Genomic DNA, 27,088 nt, shown 5'->3' on the forward strand with positions numbered 1-27,088 from the left:
ATAATATGACGTATACTGTGATTAAATCATTTCTTATTTCTAAATCTTCTACTTCTTTTTCTAAGTAATTTTTGGAAAGATTCCTAAGCAAGACTAATAATAATAATAATAATAATAATAATAATAATAATAATAATAATAATAATAATAATAATAGAATGATTGTAAATAAAAATGAAATCCACCAATAGTATAAACTGAAATTTAATGATTAATTAACCCCTGGCATTTTCATTAGTTTTTCTTTTTCGTTCCCTTTCTTTTTCAACAGGCTTTATTAAAGTTGTAGAAAATTCATTTTGCAACGAAGGTTGAAACTTCAATGTTAAAACTTCACTCATTTGCAATACCAAGAAAAAGTGTAACCCCCTCTGATCCAGTGACATGGACTTTACCCTAATCATAACAGGAAGAAGATGCATTCAAGATACATCCATGGTTTTATGATGTATAAAGCTCATAGGTGGTATTGGTAATAGATATTTAACTGATATAATGATATTAAGCTGAAAGAAATGGAAGAGCGGGGACAATTTTACAAGAATGGTTGTTGTTATGTTTTTTATTACAGAGATTCCACTGCATTTCTTCTCCAATCAAGCCCTGAATAAAAGAATCTGTTTACTTAAACTACCGGGCTATGAACGTAAAACAATAAGGAAAACCACTGAAGCAAATGTGGCTTGCATAAGCAACCCTGAGATTGCTAACAGAAAGGAAACTATTAATATTTCTGGATGCTAGCAATGCTTATGACCAAATGAATGCACATGTGTGCAATTACACTTGCACGCTCCTTATTTTGATCTTCTTCTTCAAGCCACAGAGTCACAGCAAGGCTAGCTAATAAAAACAGACGTCTATGAACAGTGTTTCATCTGAGAAGCGTTTGGCTTGTGTGCCTCGCTTCTCTCCATTGCCTCCGGTCTCTCCTTAATGAGTCTGACTTCCTTAATTGTGAAATATGTTTTCACCTGTGAGTTGTCCTCACATCCCCATAAATAAAATGATAAGAGAATGGAAATGAGGCTGGCTGAAAGAGCATGTATAATGTACAAATACCTCTGACAAAGTGCAGGTCAGGGTCATTCAAGCTTCTATTACTATTACTGAAAACCTTTTATTATCTTCTATTGAACTCTATGCATGGAGGTTTTTCTTAAGCTCAGGAAGAATGTTATTTTTCACCGTATATTTTTAGACTTCTTATTTATTGTATGTTTCACAGTTTATATTCAGCTTCTACTGAAGGTAAAGGACAAGTGGACAAGAGTGTATATATTCAAATATGTAGCGGTTAGCAAAAACAAAAGGTCTTTGCACCTGTGGAAAATGTGCAGAATGGCAAATAAACTGAGGTTTGTGCTTAAGGCAAATTCTTTGTCCATCAAATATGGCTCAAAGCACCAGATGGTTCTAACCTCAAATATGGCTTTTGGGTGTGTTATTTGGGGTTAGAGAAAGCTCAAAGCTATTTTTTATCTTATATATCATACATATATCATATATCATCTTTATTATACCCCTTTGCGCATTTATATCAATGAATTTATAAAGTTTTAGGCATAATGGATTTGTATGTAATAAAAACTATATGTAATTAAAAAATAATAATAATTTTGATTTCCAGAGATTGATCTTGATGAGAATGAGAAAAGGGACACAGGAATGCTAACAGCTATTTCACGCTATTATATTAGTCTACAGGTTTAACTGCTTTAGTCTTCCTAGGTGATGGGGTTCCCCTGAATATTCATTACAGTCAGACATGTACAAATAGTTGCAGAGATGAAGGGAAATCTGTCTTGAGCGACCCCGTCACCCAAATACCAGTGAATGAAAAATCCATACGCAGAGGGATGGCCATCGCTGTGCCGCGCACTTTCTGCTTCTGAAGAGACACAATTATACACACATCACTGTTTGTCTGTAGGAGGAGGTATTTCACATCGGTGGTCTTCACTGAAAACTCACCATGTTAGTGTCGGCAATGTTCAGATCTTCACACAAATACCGCAGTGGTGGATATGAGAAAAGAACCATGTACTGTAGGAGATGCTAACCTTAACTTATCTGTCAAACAAAAGAGAAAAGAAAAACCACTGTAAAACAAAGTATATAGATATTTTGGTATAAAGGTATAATTTTTGAAAGATTATTTTTACAAAAAAGGAAAAAAGGAAGCCTTGATTGCTAAATGAAATAAAATCACAATTTCCTCTCAGAAATTTTGCAATTAATCTTATTAATAATTGATTTGATGGTGCATCGTTACCATCCTAACATTATTATTTTTCCAAGAGCAGCACATCTTGCAGTATTTAATTCTGATTATACTACTTATTTGCCCACAATTATTTTATGAATTAAAGAACAACACAGGTATGGTGGATTAGTGGCTAACACACTTACTTTGCACCTTAAAGGGGTTGGGGGGCTTGATTTCTGCCCGAATAGTATTGTGTGCTGTTAGTATTTGCTTAATGGCAAAATGCAACCATTTCCAGCTAAGCAAGCGAACAAATTGGCACCCTGTCCCTGACTCCAGGTTCCCTGTGTAGGAGGAACTGTAAAGAAAATGGATTGATGGATGAAAGAACAACACCTCATTCAATTTACCCCTTTAAAGTTATGTGTAATACTATGAACTGTCTGTGAACAAGTTCGCTCCTGGTATTTCTCACATTCTTCTTTCTAATAAAGTAAATAAGATTTAGAAAATGCAACTTGTCACGTTACCAAGAAGCACTACAGTATGAATACTGTGTAGAAAAGTTTACTCCAACTATTACAAAGCAATGTCACTGGAGAAGTCTTCTCAAAGGTTTTTAATCCATTTTTGTATATGGAACATTCACCATTCTCCAAGTCTCTCTTACCATAGTGCATAACACATTAATATAGCCCTTAGAGCCAGAACAACTGTCAAGACCATGCTGTTACAGAAAATGAACACATCAACACCAGTCAGACTCAAGCACTCACCAGCACTATTGTATAAGCAACCAATGGCAACATACAGTATTTTGTATCAAGGCAAGAATCTGTGCTTCCATGACCCATAATTATTTGGCTTATGAGCCTGCAGTGAGCTTCTCATGTTTCACCCATCAAATCTGAATCTGAATTTAAAGTCAGTTCCTATCAGTATCGGCTAGCAGATGGATGTCATCACATTATGTGATCACACAGATGCCTGTTCATAAGCCTAATAATACACACAGCTTAACGTTTTTAATTCTCCCAATGAAACAAACATGGTGGAGATCAACAGATTCGAGCAGCTCTTATGAGGGTTTAAGAGTGATGACGCTTCAGTCCTCCCCCTTTCAAACTTTCCGCTCTCGGCTTTCCACCAGATTTATTCTCGGTTTTATTTTAATGCACAAATTTAAAGTCATTATAGAATAAATGCGAGTGGATGGCCATTGGAAGCCATTAGCATACATTTCCCCCACATGAGCAGTAGAGATATAAGACTTTGGAATAGAGGAGTGATCTGTCTCCCATTAGTGACATAGGAAAATTGTGTTAAAGCTATCCCCATCTTATCATCTGTGACTGGTCTTCTCCAACATCCATGTGTGTTTTTTGGCATATGTCAGACAAACTGCAGCTCGTAACATACACCATTCTTATTTATCACATTGTTTTTGTATATTTACACCCTGCTATTAGATGAATAAGTAACAGAAATTTGATTAGAGATGAATATGTCCATAAGAATAATTTCTCTCGGTGGTGGGTTTAACATGAAGATAAGTCTTTTTCTATGTCAAACTATAAATGCATTTAGAAAGAGTTTATTTTTTAGAACACCTGCGCCACCTCAGATCTGAATTTTTTTTTTCTTCTTTACAGAATCATGAGATATTGGATTCTGAAAAGTAAAAGCCAAGACAAACAGATCTCATTTGCTTTGACAAGTACAACATTATTTTGTAAGTGTGAACGCCAATAAGAAACGCCTGCCCAATCCAATCCAATCCAATCCAATCCAGTTCTTCTTTCTATAGATTCGTAGCTATGTAGGCCATGTTACTACTTCCGTGGCCCGTCAGTTATGTCCTGTTCTTATCTGTCAGCTCAGGGTGGTAATGAAAAGTGCTGTGTCCTGCTCCGCTCTTGTCCTGTCCCGTGTTTGACATGCTGGTTCAGAGCTGAAGCTGTCTAGCCGTCGCAGGCAATCGGCAGGCCTCGAAGGAAGTCAATCCTAATGTCTCCTAACATGGCCAATGTGCACGTGAGTCACTCAAATGTTCAATCGCATCAAGCAAATTCTGTGCTCGGGAGCACCCTCACATCCAAATGCGATTTGAGATGATTGAAAGCTTTTTGATTTGGAAGTGTATTCTGTTTAGGCTAAGTGCTCCCAGAGACCATCAAGGAAATTTGATTGCTTCATTGAGAGCAGGAGGGGGAAAAAAGGATGTTTTTTAGCCCAAAATCATATCAGATCTTAATGCCTCAATAAAAACACGTGGGACTGGATGATACCTAATTTCATTTAAAATGCAATTTTCTGATGGCATTTTCGTACTCTGACGCACAGATGTAGGATAAGATTGATCAACATCAACATTCAATAGACCAAAATCGTAATGAATCATTTTCGGAAGTGGACTTCAGCTTCCTCCTTCATGGATAATGGAGAGCCAATGGGCACACTTGTTGTTAACCTTCGGAAAGCGGGTGTGCAGTCGTCATGGCAGTGACATCTCAGAGTACACAGAGGCAATGGCATCTTTAGAAAAGTGAAACAAATCAATGAAAAACAGATCCGTATTCTTGGCTTTATCCTTTCAATGAGGGATTCCTCTGAATCTTTTGCTTTAGCCTATTGATGTGAAAATGTTTCCAGGTCAAAAGACAGGCTGGGAAGAGCACGATAAGACAGTTTCTCTTGATAAAATACCATTTGACTGTGGCACACCACACCCAGCAGATGAAGGAACGTAATGTAGTATTGATTTGGTTCTGGAATGGATGGTTCCACTCCATCCACTCTGTGCTCATTGGTAGTGTGGAGTCCCTAAGCCACATGTCTAACCAACGAGACTGTAAGAGCTCACACATGCAATAAAACTAAAAAATGAATTGAATAGGCTGTTAAGACATTATGTGCCACAGTAATGTAAACCACATATTGGAAATATCTGCAAATCTTCACATAATACAAACCGAGACTATTGATACAATGCTATAGAAGATCATCTGTATATCTCGTACAAAGTGCTTTTTAATCATGTTCTCAAAAAAGATGTAAGAGAGCTCTTTTTGTGCAGTAACCTGGCCTTGCTAAGAGGTCAGACACACAAATTCTCCCTTATTTGCTGTGATGTTGTATATTGACCTTTGTGCTGTATTCCATACACTTGTATGCCTCTTATCTCTGAGTAAAGGAACAAAGCATGATCTCTTTATATAGGAAACATCCTGTTCTTACATTTTTTGTATTTTTCATAGAAATGTGATTGCAAATTGAATAGCCATGCACTAGAAAACTCATAATTACCATTAAACTTTTATAAACCCAACATTTCAATATGCCCTCATGCTAAATAATAATAATAATAATAATAACAATAATAATAATAATAATAATAACAACAACAACAACAACGACAACAACAACAACAACAATAATAATAATAAATATAACAACAACAACAATAATAATAATAATAATAATAATAATAATAATGATAATAATAATAATAATAATAATAATAATAATAATTGTGATTTTATGATAAATGTGATTTTGCTTTTTATTTTATTTGTATTATTTTTATCTTAATTAAATATTAAGCAACAGTACTGGTTCAAGGATTATGTAATTAATGAGCAATCATTATCACCAATAGCTCATTTTCCCATTTTTTTTATTGCCAAAGTCTCTCCTGCAGTTGCATGAAAACCAAATAATTCAGAAGTTCTTACCCAAGCATTTCACTATTTTGCTCAGAATGTATGCTTTTCAACAACTCACTGTTTTTAAGCTTACACATGCACATTTTTAGCTTCACCTGAATCACCTTAATTACTTTATCAATGTTACAAAAATCCTAAGTGCATTTTATTCCACGGTTCTCTGAAATGCCTTGATTTATTTAAAACTATTTTTTTCTTAATCCTTTGATGGAATGAATTCAATTAGATAAAGTACACTACAAAGATGAGTAGAGGAATCCAGTCCTTAATATGAAAAAAGCCTTGTAGATAATGATCCACTTAAAGAGGGCTTATTAACATAATTTGATGCAGATTGCTGATTGTAATTTAATTTGGGAGATAGCAAACCCAATTATACAAAGAAAAACTTTGGGAGGAGAGTGAGGGGGAAATGTCACAATGGTAAATTGACAAATTTCTGATGATATTTTACTTGAGTGATTCTGAACCACAGCACAGTTTTCTGTTTGCTGGACCAAGTTGAGAATGAGTGTTTTTTTAATCACACCCTATTAAGAGCAAATTAAATTGTCATATGAAAATTAAAGCACTTTGCTTTGGATTGACAACATCACATTTCACAGAAACACGATTATCTGATTGTTGAGGTCTCCAATAAAGTATGAGTTTTAAAAAGAAATATAGGACGTTAAAAGCATGCCTCTTTTCAGAACTATATTACTAGATACTGGAAAGCCTTCATTTCTTTTTTTAACAGAAGCACTTTCATGAGTATCTAATAGTGGGCCATATTGAACTTCACTCGAAAGATGTACTTGAAGCCCTTGGTGCTCTATAAAGGAGCTAAAAAGCACGATGGGCAAGATATTAAGCAATATGATCGGCGCGTAATAACCTTTCTCAGCGTCCTCTTACTGCAGCCACTGCAACACCGAAGGCTAAGTAATAAAATCCTCACCTTACCATGTGACAAATAATATCTAACTTTTATTAAGAAAAGGAAGCCAAGGCCTTTCGCCTCTTATTGATTTTCTACAGGCTTCCCCATGCGCCCTTGGCTAAGCAATCACACAGTGCCAAGGAGAGCTGCAGGCCGAGAGGGACAGCGACTGTAGCAGTCTTGAAACATCAATACAGAGAGCAACACTGACTACCACTCAGAAAGGAGCTAGTGTCAGGACATGGACATGACCAACCTGAAGATACATCTGTAGTGGGTAGTGAAAGGGAGGGACAAGACACAGTGAGAAAGACAGAAAGAGAATGCAAGTAGAAAGAGATACAAAGAAGGTGATGAGACAGCCAGAGGGGAAAATGAGAGGGAGAGAGAGAGAGACACTAAATGTAAGCCATGGAACGTTGTTAGCACTCCAGTGATAATGCTATATACCATAATACAGTATAATGTATTCAGTACTCATGACAATAACACTAATACTTTAGTGCATGTCTCAATAAGAGTGTGTGTATAGAGAGATTTTTTTTTATATCTTGATTATGACCAAACTATAAAATGTCCCCCAGGTATAGGAACATCTGACTGTTTGTCAGATCTTGACCTGAAAAAAAAAGCACATTTTATTTAAAATACATATAGGAAGCCAAAAGTTTCCCTTTGGTTACTGAATTTAAGGTTGAGCTTATATTTAGGTGTATGCATAGCATTAATTAGCTCCATTTATACTTAGATCAATGGATGGTCCTCAAAAGGATATTAAAGTGTGTGTGTGTGTGTGTGTGTGTGTGTGTGTGTGTGTGTGTGTGGCAAGAACAGGCAACATTAAGCGATGAGGTGAAAGTGCGTGACTGTAAGGACATGGCTTCATTAATGTTGCTGTAGTGGGGCAAGAGACGGAGCAGGAGGGAACTCCTTCACGGTCTGGGATGACAGTCTCCACCGGACAGCAGCTAATAAGATGTCTCCGTTTCTTCATATAGTGACTTCTTCTCTCAGTACACTGTCCATGTGTTCAGAGAAAGGCCAGAAAATTAAAAAATGAGGGAAGTACACCCCTTATATAAAAGTTTTGACACTTTTAAATATACTAGTCCGGAACTAGGTTTGTGTGACAGGTGGTAACATACCGGGAATTATGGGATATACATCCTATTCAGAGTCACAGTGGATGAAATGAAAAGAGAAGAATAACAATAAAGAAGGCTGTGTGTAGTTTCCTGTGTGAATGGGATTATGATTTAGTTTCCCAGTGATTCAGGACCTGTGAAATACAGTCCTACTTGTGGAGCACCAGATAAAGATCAGTTCTTTTCTTTTTGACATATACACCAATCAGACAGAGTATTAAAATCACCTGCCGAATATTGTGTAGGTACATTTTGTGCTGCCAAAACAGCTCTGAACCCTTCAAGGCTTGGACTGCACAAGACCTCTGTAGGTGTGTTGTGGTATCTGGCACCAAGCCTTTAGCAGCAAATTCCTTATGTACCCGGTTACGGTTAGCAATGAAGTTATGTAGATTGTAACCCAGATAGGGATACTAATAATTATTTTTTTTTAATATGATCCAGAAGAATCTAGGTTATGTTAACCTAGAATAGGTCACTCACTGAAGTTGAGTGAATCGTCAGTTATGTTTGTTTCCATGCGCTTTTAACCAACCAGTTTGTTCAGTAAATGATAATTGGTTCAATTACTGTATATTTCCGGCTTTACGCAGGAAAGTCATCGCTAATTGGTTAGATAAGGAGTGGCAGTAGTTGTCGTCCAATTAGACCCAGGTTAGTGAGTGAAAAGTTTTCAGTTTGTTGCAATTCGTCGCGTGAGAAGGGACATATTCAGTTTGAGACATAAGGGAGAAAGAATCTTTAGTTGCCAGACCAGCAGTTTATTTGAGTTTCTTGATTTTAAGTGTTTCCTTTTGCTTTCTATTTTTTTTTTTTTTACATTGAATAAGACTTTAATTGAGTTTAATTGTTTTTCACTGAAAATCTAGCCACAGGGGTTGCAAGCCAATGACTTCTGTGCCGGTCCCAAGCCCAAATAAATAGAGAGGTTTGCTTCAGGAAGGGCATCCGGCATAAAAAGTGCCAAATCTAAACCTATGTGAATCGTCAGTTATGTTGGTAGAAGGATATTGGAGATGGAACTGCCAGGTAAGTGGTCAAGAGGAAGGTATAAAAAAAGAGGAGATATACTGTAGGGATGTGTTGAAAGAGGACATGAAGTTAATATGTGCAAGAGTAGAGGATACCAAGGATAGAGTTAGGTGGAAACAGTTGATTCGCTGTGACGACACCTAACGGGAAAAGCTGAAAGTAGAAGAAGAAGGATTGTTTCTCACTGAAGTTGAGTTGCTGGAGTTGCCATTCGCACATGTTCCTGTGTTGCATAGCTCAATGGGTATTTGACTACGGGCATTTTGTGAGACTGCTTATTTCGATGTTGGACAAAAGACTGTTTGAAGGACCAGATAGTATTTAAAATCCCTGTGAAGTTTAGAATACCTCTGGTAACAAAGGAGGAGAATGTTTGCAACAGATTGTTGCACCCTGTAATGGACTGTGTTTGAGCAATGTGAGGACATTGTTTGCTATTTGTTTTATGTATCTCTTTAAGTGGTAAAATTTAATTTGTATTTTTTAAGGCCACAGTGCACCCGAGCTATATGTCAGACATGCAACAGTTTGGGGTGGCTGACTGGTGTGTGTGAGGGCCCAATTTTGGTAATGAGTTGCTGCATATGTTCAAGGAACTGAATTTATGAGAGTTTTATTTTGCTGTTTTGTTTATATAAGACATATATAGTAGTTCATATTCTTGTATTTCTTAAGTTTATTTAAGGATACATTAGATTTGTTATTGTTAGCACATTTAAGTAAGTAATGGTTATTCCCACTTTGAGTTAATTATAGTTTAGTGTATTGGAATATTAGTTAGTTATTTTATTGGGAGAACCAGTTTAGTAACCTGGTGCTTTGTATAGTGAGTGTAGGGTAGGGAGCGTTACCCTTTATGGACCAGAAGTGTTTGTCCAGCACATCCCACAGATACGTGATTGAATTCTGAGATCTGGGGACTTTGGAGGCCAAGTCAACACCTTGAACTCTTTGTCAAAAAAACATTCCTGAACATTATTTTTTCAGTGTGCCACAGAGCAGCAATGTTTGTGTAGGTTGTACATAAAGTAACATCCACTTGAGTGCAAGGACCTAAAGTTTCCCAGCAGAACTTTGCCCAGAGCATCACAGTGCCTCAGCTGGCTTACCTTATTCCCATAATGCATCCTGGTGCCATCTTTTCTCCAGATAAAGCAATTCATGTGATCTCTTCAACCTCTGAAGGTCACTGATGGCTCCATGATTAAACCTTTTGGTTAATGCTCAGAATGTTGGTGGTTCATGTGAGATCACTACCAAGCTAATGGACACTTAAAATAGGTGCTTTTAGTTATATGTGACAACTTCATTTGCACCACAGTCCAATTGTGGTGCCCATTGTAAGATGACCCATCTGCGCTGCCCAGCCATGTATGCAGCACGTGTGTTCTGAGACCTTTTTATCATACCCAGCATGAACTTTTTCAGCAATCGGTGCTGAAGTAGCTTTTTTATAAGATCTGGCTGTGGGATAGTCTTCACTCTTCATGTACATCAGTAAGCTTTGGGTGCCTATGACCGTGTCACTGTGTTTCCCAGTTTTTCTTTCTTGTACTACTGCAGACTAGAAACACCTCTTGAGACTTGAGGCTATTTGAGATGCTCTGACCCAGTCGTCTAGCCATTAGCATTTAGCCCTTGTCCAAGTCACTTAAGTCCATACATGCGTTTTCATTTCTGCAAGCTGACGAATATATATATGCCAGGTGACTGGTGCAATAAGAAATTTTACATTAAAGTCTTGTCTGGTGTCATCATCTTTAATGTGTCATAACAAGCAAAAAAAAGTAAAAAGGAATATAAATGTTTCAGAGAATGAAGGAAAAGAAAAAAAAAAATCTTTACAATAACCTGGATAAACAAATGTGCACACCCCCTTAACTAATATTAAGCAGCATATTCTTTTGCTTGTAATACAGCATTCAGTCTATTTTGGTTAAGCATGTTTAAATCTGTTTATTTACTTACACAATTTCCTTGCGAAAATTAGTCATTGATTGTGAGGAGAAAGTGTGTGCACAGCCCCCTTCAATTCATTCCACTGGTTTTGGATAGGATTTAGATCTACTGTAGGCTCTGTCTGGGCCATTCCAAGATTTAGATTTTCTTCTCCTAAAACTATTTTCTTTAACTTTGATTACTGCTTTTGGTTGTTATTGTGCTTTAAGGTAACATCGTTCTTCTTCTTTAGTTGTTTAACAGAGGTCTGTAGGTTTTGTGACAAATTTCAGTGGTATTTTCAGTGGTAAAACCATGATTTCCTCTATATTTCACTACAGTCTTCACTGAAAAAAAGCAGCCCCATAACGCAATGTTACCACCACCATGCTTTACTTTGGGTATTGGGGTCCATGCTTGGTAAAAGGTCTTGTTTTGTGTCAAACATGCAGTAGGTTTTCAAACTATGCCCAAATAGATGTAGCTTGGTTGTATAAAACCATAACCCATTCTGATGGATTTGAGTGATTTAGTCAGGATGTTTTGTGTTTTTTTATTCATGAGAATGTTCTTCCATCTAGCCTAACCCAAAGCCAAGACATGCAGAGAATAAGGCATTGTCACATGCAGAGAGTTACCAGTAATTGGCAGATATTTCTGCAGCTCCGTTATTATTGCCTTAGGTCTCTTAGCAGTTTTCTTGACATTTTCACCTTTTATCAATTTCAGAAGGACATAGTCATCTTGGTAATGTCATTGCGGTGGCCAATTTTCTCCATTTGTTAACGATGGCCTTCACAGTGTTCCATGGTGTTTCTAATATTTTGTAAAAAAATTTTGTACCTCTCTTGCCTCTAACACCCATCTGATTGATACTGTTTTGACAGTGGTGTCCTGTACATGCTGTTTGGCTCCATCAGAAGCTAGAATTTGTCTTCTCAAAAATAAGAATAAAATTGTGTGCTTAAGATTTTTACGTAGTCCTTACGTAGGCAGGATCCCGTGCTCTCACCACCACAGACATGGCCAGATTCCCAGGCAAGGAACCAACCCAGCCACAGGAAGGGTTAATTCTCAATGCCAATTGTAAGTCTGGGTAAAATGGGAGGGTTGCATCATAAAAGACAGTCGGAGTAAAACATTTCCCAACATCAAAATATGGGGATTGGATGATCCTCTATACTGACTCTGCACAGGGAGCAGCTGTCGGACAACATGAGTATGTACTGTAAGCATTTGTCAGTCTAGAAACTAGAGGTACACAGATCCAGTGCTGAACTGCTGAACATGTATGGGATTAGATTTCTTTTTTTTTTTCAAGATTTGTATTTTTCTTTTCATCAAATTCACTGATCATGCATCATGTGCATGTGTACAAAAGTCTTCAAATGTGAATATTATGCTTGTGATGTTCTGTAATACTTGGCAACCGATGCTTGCTGGAAGATCAGAGTTACTATAAAAGAAGTCAGCATCGGATCATGGAAGGTGTCCGGCTCAAAGCTACAGTATGAAACAGGATCAGTACATTGTTACTAGGAACACAAAAAATACTCAGAAGACAGAAAAAAAAATAGTTATTGTGTTCAAAAATTATAGTTCAATAAATTAATAAATATTATTAACATACTCTATTGAAAAGACTCTATAACTCTATATAGTACCTGAAAGCCAACATATTTTGCACACAATAGCCGTGAAAAAGAGATTACAGTATATCTGCTGGGTGTCTATAAATTAGCAAGAAGTTGCATTAGCGCAAATTGCTGAGATGTGGATTGAAATGGACTACGACGAACAGAAATCTGTTCATTAAATGGAGAGAGGTTGCATCCACTCTACCTCAGCCCCTCAATTAAGATAATGCTTTGAGTATGGTCTTAAATAGATTCCGCATTGTACTGTGCTGTCGAGGATATATATTACAGACCCATTAAGTGCCTCTCTGTGACGGAGGACATCCATTTCTTGAGTAAAACCCCTTTGCCGGTAAGTGACTGATGTCAGGGTCACTTTGCAAGAGCTTCGCCAGTCTTTCTCAAGGTCTGGAAATGGATGCTGTCAGTCACATAAGTTAGCAGAAGATTTTGGCAGATGCTCCCTTTTTGCTCAAAGTGCCTCTTCACTAAGTGGTGAGTGAGTGGTTGTGCAGAAAAAGTGTTCAGTGGTGGATAAGTACAAGAGAATCATAGTGGGTCAGAAAGTGGTGTAAAAAAAAAAGGAAGAAAAAAACACATTGGTCTGTAACCAACTGTAAACGTGTTGTCTTCTTGCACTATGGGTTTGAGAATTAACAAACCGAGGCCCTTTAATTCAAGGGTAACTTTTTTTCTGATGAAACATCTCAGAAACTTAAATGTAAGGACTGAAAAATGTTTCTCTAAAGTGGTTTATCATAAAGCTGAAATATCAGAATAAATTAATCAGAATGAGAATTAATACTTCATGTATAATGAAGATAAAATATTTTCAACAAAGTGTCAGACAGTGACCAATCTTCATGTTTTTGCTACATAACTAAAATGTTATGAAATCCTGCAGCACTTTAAAAAAATATGTAGGTTTTTGAAATCCTACTTTTTACCTGTTTACACTATTGTTAAATTACCTTGAAATATGATTAAAATACTTTAAAATCCTTAGGATCTTATTGCATTTATGTGTGAATTCATCTGTCATCTCATGTGTAAAACATCTTTGTCCATGACCCGAACATCGTTGTCCATATCAATAATAGGTTATGAAAAATGTACTTTTCCGTGAACATTCAGTCAAACCTGTTACCTGAACTCATACAGGTGTCGGAAATATGTTTTAAAAGAAGAAAAAGCAGGAGAAGGAGACTATTTAAATTGTGAGTATGACTGAAAAAAATACTTTCAAAGTACAACCATGTTACCAAAAGTATAAACTAAATTAACAGTTTAATTTTAAATAATACTTGACTTTTTCCCCCTCCAAGATTTTATACTTAATGTCATTATGCAGTTGTCATGGATACCAGCACTATATTTGGTGTTGTTTAAATTGGACTACATTACCCATCAGCCCCTGCACATTCACTTTTGTCCAATTTCACCACAGTTAAACAGCCCTAGTTAAGTTCCTGTTTGTTTGGGGTTGTTGGGGTTGTTGGTTTGCGGTCTTGCTGTCTATAGTCTTGTTTGTAGTCTGCTTGCTTTGCTATTTCACTTTGTGTTCCATTGTGTGTTTGTTCCTGATGCATTTTATAAATAAAACTCTGCACTTGTATCTACATTTCCCTGACAGGCATACTGCGTTCTGTGTACGGCCATAAATAAAGGGGGTTCATTCCTACCTTTATCCTGCGTGCACACAGCTTGCATGTTCTCCCCATGTTTTGGGGAATTCCTTCTGGAAATCTAGTTAAAATGTTAAAAAATGTGTTGTAGGTTTCAGCCTGTCTGGTGTGTGAGATTGTGCCTTGTGATGGGTTGGCACCTTGTCCAGGTGTCCTTGTCTTGTGCCTTGATTCTCTTGGGATAGGCTCCAGGTTCCCTGAGATCCTAAATGTGATCAGCTATACAGAAAATGGATGGATGGATAGATAAATAATCACCCTATGCAAGGTTGTATCCCTGGAAAACAGGTCAATCATAACAAGAAAAACAAACTAGAATAACATCTGAGGATTTATATACTAGATCCATACCACTGTTTATTTAAACTAGAGTTCTAGGACAAATTATTATGGACAGATGAAATGAAGATTACTCATGTGCCACTGGAGTAGAGGAGCTGCTTATGTTTATAGTATGCCACTGTATCTGTTAAACATGGCATATTCATTTTTATTGATGTGACCGTGTGCGTGATTGTGTCAGCAGGATAAAACACATCTTTAAAAAAAAAGCATTGCAGTATAAAAGTAGCATTTAAAATGTTATTTGTCATGTTTTGATGCATTGTTTAAGCAGTGTTCAAATTGTAAGAAAATTTGAGGGAATGGTCTGTTAAAACAATGGGAGTTGGGTACTAAAGAACTTACTATGCATGGAAGGACAATGTGAATGAGTAGGCTAGCTGTCAAGCTTACACACCTGTAATGGCTTAATTAACATGATAATTAATTAGAAATTAAATATTAATATATCTTAATGAATAAAAAACTTGGTCCATACATCTGTATAATTGCACTGGTTTGCACTGGTTATGTAAAAAACCTCTTGTTGCAGCATTTCACAATGCATGACTCATGCACTGGTGTGCATTTCTGGATTCCTGAGTGGTGCACTAGAAAGCATTTGCCCTTTCATACCTAGGTGATTTCAAATGAATTCGTTTCCCAAGGATGCCACAGCTATCTGTGCTCAAGAGTCCAAGTGAGCAAAATTGTCCATACTCTTGGGCATATAAAATTGGTGCATTACTCTGAATGTGCAATTCTGTATGGCTAAATCCTCTGCTGCACATGTGCCAATGTGAAGAGCTCCTAATTTAAATAACTTCATCCATCCATCCATCCATCCATCCACAATTTTATTGAAGTACTGTATATTGTTCAAAAATTGTGAAAAATGTCTGTAGAGTGCAGCAAATAGGTTTGTTTCAATACAAGATTTGAGTGGTGACTAAACTTCTATCTACAAATAAACTGAAATCTCTTGCTCTATAACTGACTGCTTCACAGTATTGTAAAAGAGCTGTACACAGGTCTGAGTGAATCTTTGTCTGCATGCATACTATAACAATAAGCTGAAACATACAGCTTAAGGGACTATTATATTTTTCAAGGACTGTGTTGATCAGAGTGGGCATGATGTCGGTCATCAGACTTGATCTCATTTAGCTCAGAAAACAAACAGGATGTGAAATTGGGCTGTATCGCAGGCCTCACAGAGGGGATCAGCAGCATCTGGTGATGTTTATGGGTCACAAACTTCAGGCCATCATTAACTTGCAATTAAGTACTAAACACATAACAATTTAACTCAGGATTATCTTAATTTATACAATTACTTTTGATGATGTGTAACTGGATCTAGATAAAAAGGCTCTCTATGGTTTACCTAGAAAGATTATTACCCTTAAATAAAAGTTGACATTTTGATTCAATCTGATTACTTCGTTCCACATCCAATATACACAATCTGTACTGCTCGCCAATCACATAAATTGCACCATATCCAAGATTATGTTTCAAATAATAAACCCTGATCACAATTTTAAAGCTGTGCAATAAAATTGGTATCACAATTGGGGCTGGAATTAGAGCATTATTTCCTGTGTAAGTAATTATGGAAGGGCTCAGAGTTAATTAATCTCATATCCAAGAAGCCATTAAGACTTTATTAAGTTAGCAGACAGACACCACAGTGTTTATTTGCCTGCTGCTAATGAGCTCACATGTCTCCGACACAAAAGGACTTCCAACTTTGGGTGTGATCTACTGCTGCTGCTTCTCAACAGGCACCGATAGAAAGCTTCAGAACTTTTCCATGTGCTGTCATTGCATATACACAAAGGCAATCACTAGTAGTCCCATCAAAAACTCAAAGCCAACAGCAGCAGTTATTATACAGAGAGCTACATTAGCTAAATGAATCATCCTTTTTGGCTAATAGCATCAATAAACATCAGTGTTCCTTCCTCTGCTTGCTAAATGCGATGGCAGAGGGATCAGAAGGAGTTTTAGGTCTGTGGGTTCACCCTGTCCTTAATCTTAATAATATTACTGGCACCCTGAAATGTTTTAATGCATTCATGAGCATGTTGGATATATTTGGGGCCAGCCTGACCATGCCTATCCTAATGCAGGGAAGTGAAATGCACAGGAAGAAGAAAATATTGCTTGCTAGGAGATAATTAGCTAGCCTAGCTTGACAAATGGGATGATATCTATGTGCATGCATGCTTCACACAGACACATATGGTGTCTTCTTAAATGGCCTTGATGTGGCATCCTTCTTTGTAATACATATAAATATTTATTGCCGCAACTCCTTAACTGAGCCATGCGATCATGGCGAACAGAGCACACATGCTAATAGCTCCCCGGTGGAAAGAAAGAGCAGTGCTGATGGAAGTTTCAGATTAGCAGCAATGTCCAACCCTGAGCAGCAGGCCTCAATGACCTTGTCTGGCCCCTAAAAACCCATGAAAAAAACCCAAAAGAACAAGCAAAAAGGTGGAATTAATTCATTTTGCAATGTTGCATGTTATTGGCTAACCTCAAGTAGCCATATATTTTAATGTGGATGTGTTCAAAATCTCACCCACTGTATAATGGATATTCAGTACCTGCTAGCCTGCAGCCTTTATCGTGTATTACACTCTTATGACAAAAATGGTGTCGTTCAAAACAACTACAAATCCTAAAATTGTGCACTTCATGCAAAGCATGATGGGAGAATTTTGGGCCTTCTTGCAAGGCTGCACCTAATTCATGTCACATTGATGGAGATATTTGCAATCAGCTGCTATAAATCGTTATATTCTCTGAAAGTTATTGCAATATTTGGTTCGATGTCTGAAATCAGTGAGCCAGCAACAGTTTAGCAAAATACATTACATTATCTTAGATTGAAAAAATGCAATCATTTTATTATCAAATGAAATATTATTGTGCCTTGTTTCGAAGCTGAGGCTAAATTTCAATCCCAAAACTTTCTTCTATCTGGTGTCATTTTGTTCATGAAACCTGAGAGAAAAATGGTCATAAATAACTACTGTAACTGTTTACGGACAAAAACAAGGTACAGTGAGTAAAATAAGTATTTGAACACACTGCTATTTTGCATGTTCTCCCACTTGGAAATCATGGAGGGGTCTGAAATTGTCATCGTAGGTGCATGTCCACTGTGAGAGACATAATCTAAAAAAAAATCCAGAAATCACAATATATGATTTTTTAACTATTTATTTGTATGATACAGCTGCAAATAAGTATTTGAACACCTGTCTATCAGCTAGAATTCTGACCCTCAAAGACCTGTTAGTCTGCCTTTAAAATGTCCACCTCCACTCCATTTATTATCCTAAATTAGATGCACCTGTTTGAGGTCGTTAGCTGCATAAAGACACCTGTCCACCCCATACAATCAGTAAGAATCCAACTACTAACATGGCCAAGACCAAAGAGCTGTCCAAAGACACTAGAGACAAAATTGTACACCTCCACAAGGCTGGAAAGGGCTACAGGGAAATTGCCAAGCAGCGTGGTGAAAAAAGGTCCACTGTTGGAGCAATCATTAGAAAATGGAAGAAGCTAAACATGACTGTCAATCTCCCTTGGACTGGGGCTCCATGCAAGATCTCACCTCGTGGGGTCTCAATGATCTTAAGAAAGGTGAGAAATCAGCCCAGAACTACACGGGAGGAGCTGGTCAATGACCTGAAAAGAGCTGGGACCACCGTTTCCAAGGTTACTGTTGGTAATACACTAAGACGTTATGGTTTGAAATCATGCATGGCACGGAAGGTTCCCCTGCTTAAACCAGCACATGTCCAGGCCCGTCTTAAGTTTGCCAATGACCATTTGGATGATCCAGAGGAGTCATGGGAGAAAGTCATGTGGTCAGATGAGACCAAAATAGAACTTTTTGGTCATAATTCCACTAAACATGTTTGGAGGAAGAAGAATGATGAGTACCATCCCAAGAACACCATCCCTACTGTGAAGCATGGGGGTGGTAGCATCATGCTTTGGGGGTGTTTTTCTGCACATGGGACAGGGCGATTGCACTGTATTAAGGAGAGGATGACCGGGGCCATGTATTGCGAGATTTTGGGGAACAACCTCCTATCAAGGTTCAAGGTTCAACCTCCTATCAAGCATATCAAGGTTCTGACGTGGCCTAGCCAGTCTACAGACCTAAACCCAATAGAGAATCTTTGGAGGGAGCTCAAACTCCGTGTTTCTCAGCGACAGGCCAGAAATCTGACTGATCTAGAGAAGATCTGTGTGGAGGAGTGGGCCATAATCCCTCCTGCAGTGTGTGCAAACCTGGTGAAAAACTACAGGAAACGTTTGACCTCTGTAATTGCAAACAAAGGCTACTGTACCAAATATTAACATTGATTTTCTCAGGTGTTCAAATACTTATTTGCAGCTGTATCATACAAATAAATAGTTAAAAAATCATACATTGTGATTTCTGGATTTTTTTTTTTAGAAAAAAAATAGCAGGGTGTTCAAATACTTATTTTCCTCACTGTATAACAAAAATTCAACCTTTTTAATCAAAATATGATGAAAAGATAAAAACATGCAAGAAAGAACAGAAGATGAACCTTAAAGCATCTTTATGCATTCATGTTGCAAAAACAATTAGACAAAGAAATTAATTATGATGCTTTGTGGTCAGGGGAGAGGGTGCTGCTGTGGTCAGACACACTCACACACACATACACACACACAGAATACTCAACAGACTTCAGACTTGTCTTCCCTTCATATGCTTCCCTGCATATGCTGTCATAATGCTTCCTGGTTGCATACAGAGAGGTTATACATATAATTTCTGTGCTCAATATTATATAATACTAGCTAGCCTGAACCAGCATACCTGACGACACCCCACTAAAGGTTACACTACGGTAACTTCCCTATAAAGCAACTGCTGCGTCCACTACTAGCTTCATAGGGAAGTTACTCTAGTTAACTATGAACCTCCATTCAAAGAAATGTGAGTTAGTAACCTTTATTTTCAATGAGGATAAAAATGTTGTTGGGATTAAATCTCTTTTACAAGAGTGACCTGGCTGAGAAAGCAATAACAGACACCACAGCAATGAACAATGGAAAAACCCTCCCTAGACAGAGAGAGAGAAAAATAATGCAGATTGCAAGGTTTTAAAGTCACTGTTTTCTAATATCTAGGTCTAACCTTAAACATTATCCTTCCCTAGCAAACAACAAAGGCATAAATGCACAAAAGAATCAAAGAAAAGAATAATTAGACATTAGAAAACTAATCACAAGAGATCAGTGTTAATTAAATAGCTGAAAATGAGATTTTTCTTTATTGCTTACCTCCTTAACCAAATGATTAGAGATGTAGACTAAAGTTTCAACATTATTAGTTTAAATATTGATAATAAAGCTCTTATAAGATTGTATTATTTGTTATGAGGCAAGAGGCTAAACTGTAGTGCAGATGCTATTTTTTAGCCACAGTAGACGTGTATAATACTTACACAGCACATCTTCATCAATGATTGATCAACATTTTGGAGTAAGGGGAAAATGTGCAAATTGAATTCTTGGCTGAGCTGCAACTTTGACACTGATCATGGTAAATAGGTTACAGAGCTGAACCAGGAAGCAAACCAGAAGACAGACTGGAGACTGGAAGGATGTGTGACGTTTACATTCTATCCTTCTGGACTGAAAAGTGAGCAAGACACATGTAAAAATCCTATAAGACATGTAGTGGTGTTTCATTTGTAGCTATTCCTCTTTAGGCATATCTATCTACATGAGAATTATAACTATGTCCTATAACTATGTCCATAAGCAAGATCAAGCTGAAGAGACAATGACGGCAAACAAATATCTTTTACTGATTCTTGTTTGTTATTTTTAGATTTGGGGTTCAATTATTGAATAGAAATAATAAGAAACTTGAAGGACTGATACAAATCCTTACAAATCCTTACCCAGAGAGGGATGTCAGAGAGACAGAGAGAGAGAGAGAGAGAGAGAGAGAGAGAGAGAATAGATGAGGCTGTAGCCTATCACACTCTGCATCAAGGATAAGTGATTCCATTTAGCGTTATAATAATATGGTTTATGGGGATTCTTATCGTAAACCACCATAATCACTCTTTTTCTCCTGTAGCGCTCTCTCTCTCTCTTTCTCTCGCTCTCTTTCTCTCTCTCTCTCTCTCTCTCTCTCTCTCTCTCTCTCTCTCTCTCTATCTCTCTCTCTCACTTTCTCTCTCTCTCTCTTTCTCTCTCTCTCCGGCTGTCTGTGTACGTGTGTGTGTGCGTGAGAGAGCGAGAGAGAGAGAGAGAGAGAGAGAGAGAGATGGTTGCAAACACATAAATATTACAATCTTCAGCCTAATCTTTTTATTTGATGGTTGATTATAGTCTTGTTTTGAAAGTGAAGCCTCAGCTCACTAATAGAGGCAGGATTTATCAACACCTCAGCTTGTTTTATGTGTCTATAAAAGAGAGAATGCATGATATTGTTTAATTCTCATTTTCAGCTATGTGCTCTACATTATCAGATAAACCTCAGGGCAAGACATTGTCCATGTTAAAAGAGAGAGAGAGAGAGAGAGAGAGAGAGAGAGAGAGAGAGAGAGTCAAATGTTATAAAACAGCCTAAAGCCACAGACACAAGGCTTGATAAATCTAAAAGGTTAAGTGTGAGTTACATTATTACATTGATATTTTTCTTCCTTAATGAAGCAGCCAGTTGGAGCTGGTGTGAAGGCTTTCTTAGGTAATAAAGGCAGATCATGCTTAAATTAGATTCAATTATCCTTGATCATCCACAAATGAAAGGTAAGAAAAATTACCTTGGATTCATCACCTTGGTTTTTTCAAAGTACAACCAATTAATTAGTCACACTTCTGAAACTCAGAAGTCAAGTCTCATTAAGGTGTGTGCGAGAGAGAGAGAGAGAGAGAGATAGAGAGAGAGAGAGAGAGAGAGAGAGAGAGAGAGAGAGAGAGAGAGAGAGGTGATTAAATTAATTTATCTATTTGAAATTACATTTCTGACCATAATCACTTTTACTCAAATGAAACTTTAACAGAATCCGTCCTTTCAAATATGTTTCGTTTACCTCCAGCGATAGAGCGATACCCCTGACTCTGGTGTGGCACACAAGGCCTCTTTTTCTCTCTGCATCACTCAGTCTTATTTATTTAGCTGGGCATAATTCTATTTATAAATGAACATCTTATTAAAAGAAGACAAGAAAAATTAGCTGGTGTGCCTCGGATTGGTGGCGAGGAAGCAGAATGAGCCGTTTAACCCGAAGTGACATTTACAAATTACCTGTTAATTTCAACTGGTGTGAGGGATGACAGAGCTGAGCCGCAGTGACAGAAGCGGGACTCAGCGAATGACAGGCATTTGTGCCTCCCTAATGCCTGGCCATGCCAACTCTTCATTCGCCCATCCATGCCAGTGTTTCAGTGCCCGCTGGCTGCTTCCCTGCTCCCCTGCTCATCAACGCACCAAAGGTATCACATGTTAAACCTTATGCTCCATTCAGCACAAAATGACCCATTTCCATTTTGGATTTAAAGTGGAGCAACATTGATGGGGATTCTTCCAAAATTAAACTTTTTGTTAAACGAACCAAAGGTTTTACAAATAATGGATGTTTCTAAATCTGAAACAAAATGATGTTAATAGCTTTCCCATTCCTTCCATCTCTTATTTATACTTTCACCTGGGTCTACACATTCTCACCATCAGTGCTTATTAATAATATACTGTAGCATGTATTACAGTCGTTCTTAAATGCTTGCGTTTTTATTTTTATTTTTTTTTTTATTTACATCAACATGTTCTTGATATCTTAAATCCGATTTGTCAAAAGCTGTTGAACAAATTTACACAACAGTGTGATGCTGACGGTCATTGCTGTCTGTAATTGTAATGACCGGTTTATATTAATACACTACATTATAATATGGTGGCAGAAGCTTATTATAATGTCTGTCTAATGATAAACATAAAAAAAAAAAAACATGTTCTCCAGTGTCAGAGCTTTGCAACAGTCAGGAAGTATGACATCAGGGGAAAGTCATCAAGACAGTAGAGCTTTCAGGTTTTTCATTAACATGACAAACTGTGTAGATTTTTGCTGACCATTAACATGAAAAAACGAAAAACAAAAAAGAGTCTGGTGAGGGAACAAAGGTTAATGTGTGGTATAACATAAATGAGAACAGAGAACCTAACTAATTTTGTAGCTGTTCCAGAACATTAAATGAAACTTATATACTTAAAAGTGTTTTTTAAAAAATTAAGTACAAATTAGACAAATTCAACTCTTCACATAAGGCTGTATCACACCAGTCTGTCTCAGATTATTTTCCAGTAACTGCACACTCTACTGGTTTTGTTTCTTCCTTACTTGTTCTTGACCTGTGATCAGTTTTCACCTTCACATCCAAATAGTTATGATAAGCACATTTATTTTTAAGCACTTGATTAGTAATTGCTGCTGTAGGGGTGATGCTGGACAGTTGACAGTTTACTTATTGTTACCTTGTGGGTAAAACAAGGCCTGGCACTAGTGTGTTTTCTCCATGCTACATATCCACAGCTATGTCTGTTCTCGCTCGTTCCTGTTCCTGTAGCACTCACAAGATGATGAATAGTAACAATCAGTCTTGTTTTAGCAGCTGGTGCTCCAGAGGATAACAGTCTCTCAACAAGAAAGGTAGAAAGCCAGAGAGAGAGAGAGAGAGAGCGTACAGTAGAGCGGCGTCATTTCCGAACCCAAGGTGAGGCTTGCTGCCTCAGCGTGGTGTCACCTTGTATCCATGCTTGCCTGTGCCCCCCCTCCGTCTCTATTGATGAATAGCCCAGTGCCCCACGCTCGCCCACCGGGCAGGGTCACCCAAACCCATTTCAAATTAGCTATTTAAAAAATGCAGCAGACGATGAGACAAAACACACAATGCGAGAGTGGTTCCACCCCTACGTCCTCCTCTACAACCCCCCACCCCCCCATGCCAGAGAACACACACATTAGAGTACAGCGTTGCATGCAAGGCAGTGTGACATTTGAATCAAATGCCTCCGTAATGGATGCCATCTTCAGCTGACCTCCATTTAGCTGCAGGAGACGAAGCTCCTCGGGTCACAGCCGAACGGAGGACATCGCTTAATGACACCCACATTAGCACTCTTTTTTCAGGATAATTTCAATGCCTAGTTGATTTTTTTTTTAAGGGGGGGGTGGGAGGAACTGGAAAGAAGTGGTCACACCATCATGTGACCATGAGTCCTTTGATCAATTCTGTTTGCTTGCTCTTAATGAAATGTGTGTGTTTGTATGTGTGTGTGTGTGTGTGTGTGTGTGTGTGTGTGTGTGTGTGTGTGCATCTGTGTCCTTGTCAGTGCTGCTGGTTTGGCTGGTCATGGGTCATTTATTGATGCTTGCTGTGATGTGGCTTGTTTCTAGTTAGGCTTTCAGACTCAGAAACAGAGTGAGAAGCAAGAGGGAGGCCTGGCCTGGTCATTAGAAGCTTTGTGCTGCTCTGGCCTTGGAGGTCACCCTGCTCTGATTCTCTAATGATATGTACGAGACAGCACAGCGACAGTGATGTGACTGTGATCTGAGCACTCGCTTCCCGGGGCCGTCCTAGACATTTTCCTACTTCTGACTCTCACTGGTGAAGATAATGGGAGAGATAGGCTGGATTCGGGCCCTAATGGAGCTCAGTGTTCTAGCTTCAGGCAACCCTGCTGCAAATGACCGTTTAACCACAGCCGGGGTAATTGAAAAAAATGACGATACGCACAAATGCCGCGCAGAACAAGGCCACAGAGCTGTGCACGTTCACAGGACAAGGCCACAAATTATTCTGATGATTACTCTGCTTTGAATGCTTCGGTTGTCTCCCCCACTCCTTCTCTCTTTATAGCTATCCAATCTACATTTGCATAACCGTGAAAAGGAGTAGAGAAAGCTTCTTTCATTCAAAGATAATAAATAGAAAATAAACAAATCTTCATAAAATGAAGAGAACATTATTCTGTTTTGCATCTTGTTGCATTTTTCTATTACATTTGAATTAGAATATATTTCATGAATAACCCAAAAGAAAGTCTCAGCTGGGATTTTATTCAGACTTCTGCAAAGTTGTGACAACATTTATGCTCTTTTATTAGTAGGCAGTCATTAGTATTTTAAAAATATCTAGTCCATGTACTGCTTGCTCTAAGAAGTTATGATATGAATATTACATTTGCATTCACTCATCTTCATGGGATAGAAGTCCAGTACAAGAAAACACATACACTTACAGTACAAACAGGTTAGAGTAGTTAATCCACCTACTGCATTGATTTCTTGATGGTGGAAGAAACCACAGAACCTGGAGGCATCCTACCTAGACATGGGGTAAAACATGCTAAACTCCTAAATAGGCAAAAACCTGAGCTCAAGATCATACCAGAGACCAAAGCTTCCCCCTGTGCCACCATGCTGCCCCTTCAAATACATTATAAATATGGATCTTAATATGCAAAGTGCTTGTTTAATATACAGTAATATCACTCATAAAAATTGATTTATTGATTGCATAAATTCATTACTTTGGTTATGAGTTATGTCAGACATGTCAGTGGTACACGTGGATTCAACAGCTCTGAAATGCAATGTTTTAATGTTTAACGTGACTCACATCTACACAGCAAGTGGTTACTTATATAAGTGGTTACAAATATACTTCCAGATCACAGAGTGACACTCCCACATATCTCTCTCTCTCTCTCTCTCTCTCTCTCTCTCTCTCTCTCTCTCTCTCTCTCTCTCTCTCTCTCTCTCAGTCTGTGCAACAAACTGGCTTATGTTATTGTGTTGTTTTCCAGAGGTTTTACTTTGCACACAGCTCCACCTGCCTGTCATATATCGATAGTGATTCACTTACCACCCACCCTCACTCTGTCATGTGTTGGGGTTTTTTTTCTCATTGGGAAAAGTCAAGGGAAATCGAAAATTGCCAAAAACATGATCGGGTGTTTATGTGTGTGATTGGATAAAGCGCAAACTCTTTACATTTTTTCAGGGACTGAAAAGATCTTAGATACCCCTAAGACATTAAATTCAGGATTGTGTTTAACAACCCAGTTTCCAATTGTCTCAGTTTTCCCTCAGGACATTACACAGAAGTCTGTTTAGCAACCCAGTACACAGTCAAGTCATCTTTCACCGATACTGCAGGCAGGCACAACCGTCCTCGATCAAGGACACTGATACAGCAAGTGGAGTAGAAAGAGGAAAGAGGAAAGTTCTTCACTTATCCAAATCATCATAGAGATGACTAGGAAGCCACTGACATGCTTAATGAGGCTTTGATCATTCCGCAGTGTTCATAACTCTAATATAGCGCACTTCTCCCAAACGTGAGATCATATCCTGGCAAAAGGAAGAGGAAAGCGATAACACTCGTGAAGCTGTATTGAAATTATTTTGACCCAGCATGACCTCAGATTTGAAATCTTTTGGCCTTAACCTTAATCAGAGTTTTTTTTTCCCCACAGTGAAAACAAGAAGCTTATTTGAAAAGAATAACTACTTTTTTTTTTCGGCAGGCCACGTAAGGAAACTCAATACAAGTTTGCTTTATAGAAGTGAGTTGAAATGAGCTTGTTAGGACTTTTTCAGTTATTCAAAACGTCATAGTGCTGAACTGCAGCTGGCGAGCCAGAATACACTATGTGCATAATATTAGAAAAGCAATAACCTTAGCAGTTAATGTGCTACCTTCACATTTCACGCCTCACTCCAAATCCTTCCTTTCAAGACTGTGCTCTTTTTTCCCTCCCCCAGCCAAAAACAAAGAGCTCCTGTTCTCGGTGCCGAGGCTGGCAGACTGAAAGTTCCGTTTTGAATGAAGCAGGTGTAGTTTGCACATCTTCCTGTTTGCCCTGTTCGTTTCTGTGTATGTGTGTGTGTGTGTGTGTGTGTGTGTGTGTGTGTGTGCTGTACATTCATTAGTGGGACACAGTGTTTCCCAGCATGCTGAGTGGGCCATCTAATTTGAGCGTCTAAAGCAGAATATGCTCAAATCTGATTTGGCTGGAGCAGTGGAAGAGCGTCGGTCACTCTCTTAATTTGAAGCAGTCTGCAGATGTGAATTTGAATTAATAATCCAGAAAATTGATACTAGCACCACTATTTCGCCAGGTTCTCGCTTTCCCTCCTCCCTCTCTCTCTCTCTCTCTCTCTCTCTCTCTCTCTCTCAGTCTGTCTCCTTGGCCTCAGTGGGGTCTTCATTACCACAGGATATAGACATAGCTCAGTGAGGCCAGGCTCTAATGAGCCATAGAGTTCACAGCTTCTCCAACACAACTTAGAGCCACCAAAATTGTTTTAATATTCCAAAGAATTCTAAGGACTATAGTTGCCTGGGAAACCCAAGGTCATGTGAACACATTTAGGTTCAGGGTCT

Source organism: Tachysurus vachellii, chromosome 4 (genome assembly GCF_030014155.1).
Source record: "Tachysurus vachellii isolate PV-2020 chromosome 4, HZAU_Pvac_v1, whole genome shotgun sequence".
Taxonomy (NCBI): Eukaryota; Metazoa; Chordata; class Actinopteri; order Siluriformes; family Bagridae; genus Tachysurus; species Tachysurus vachellii.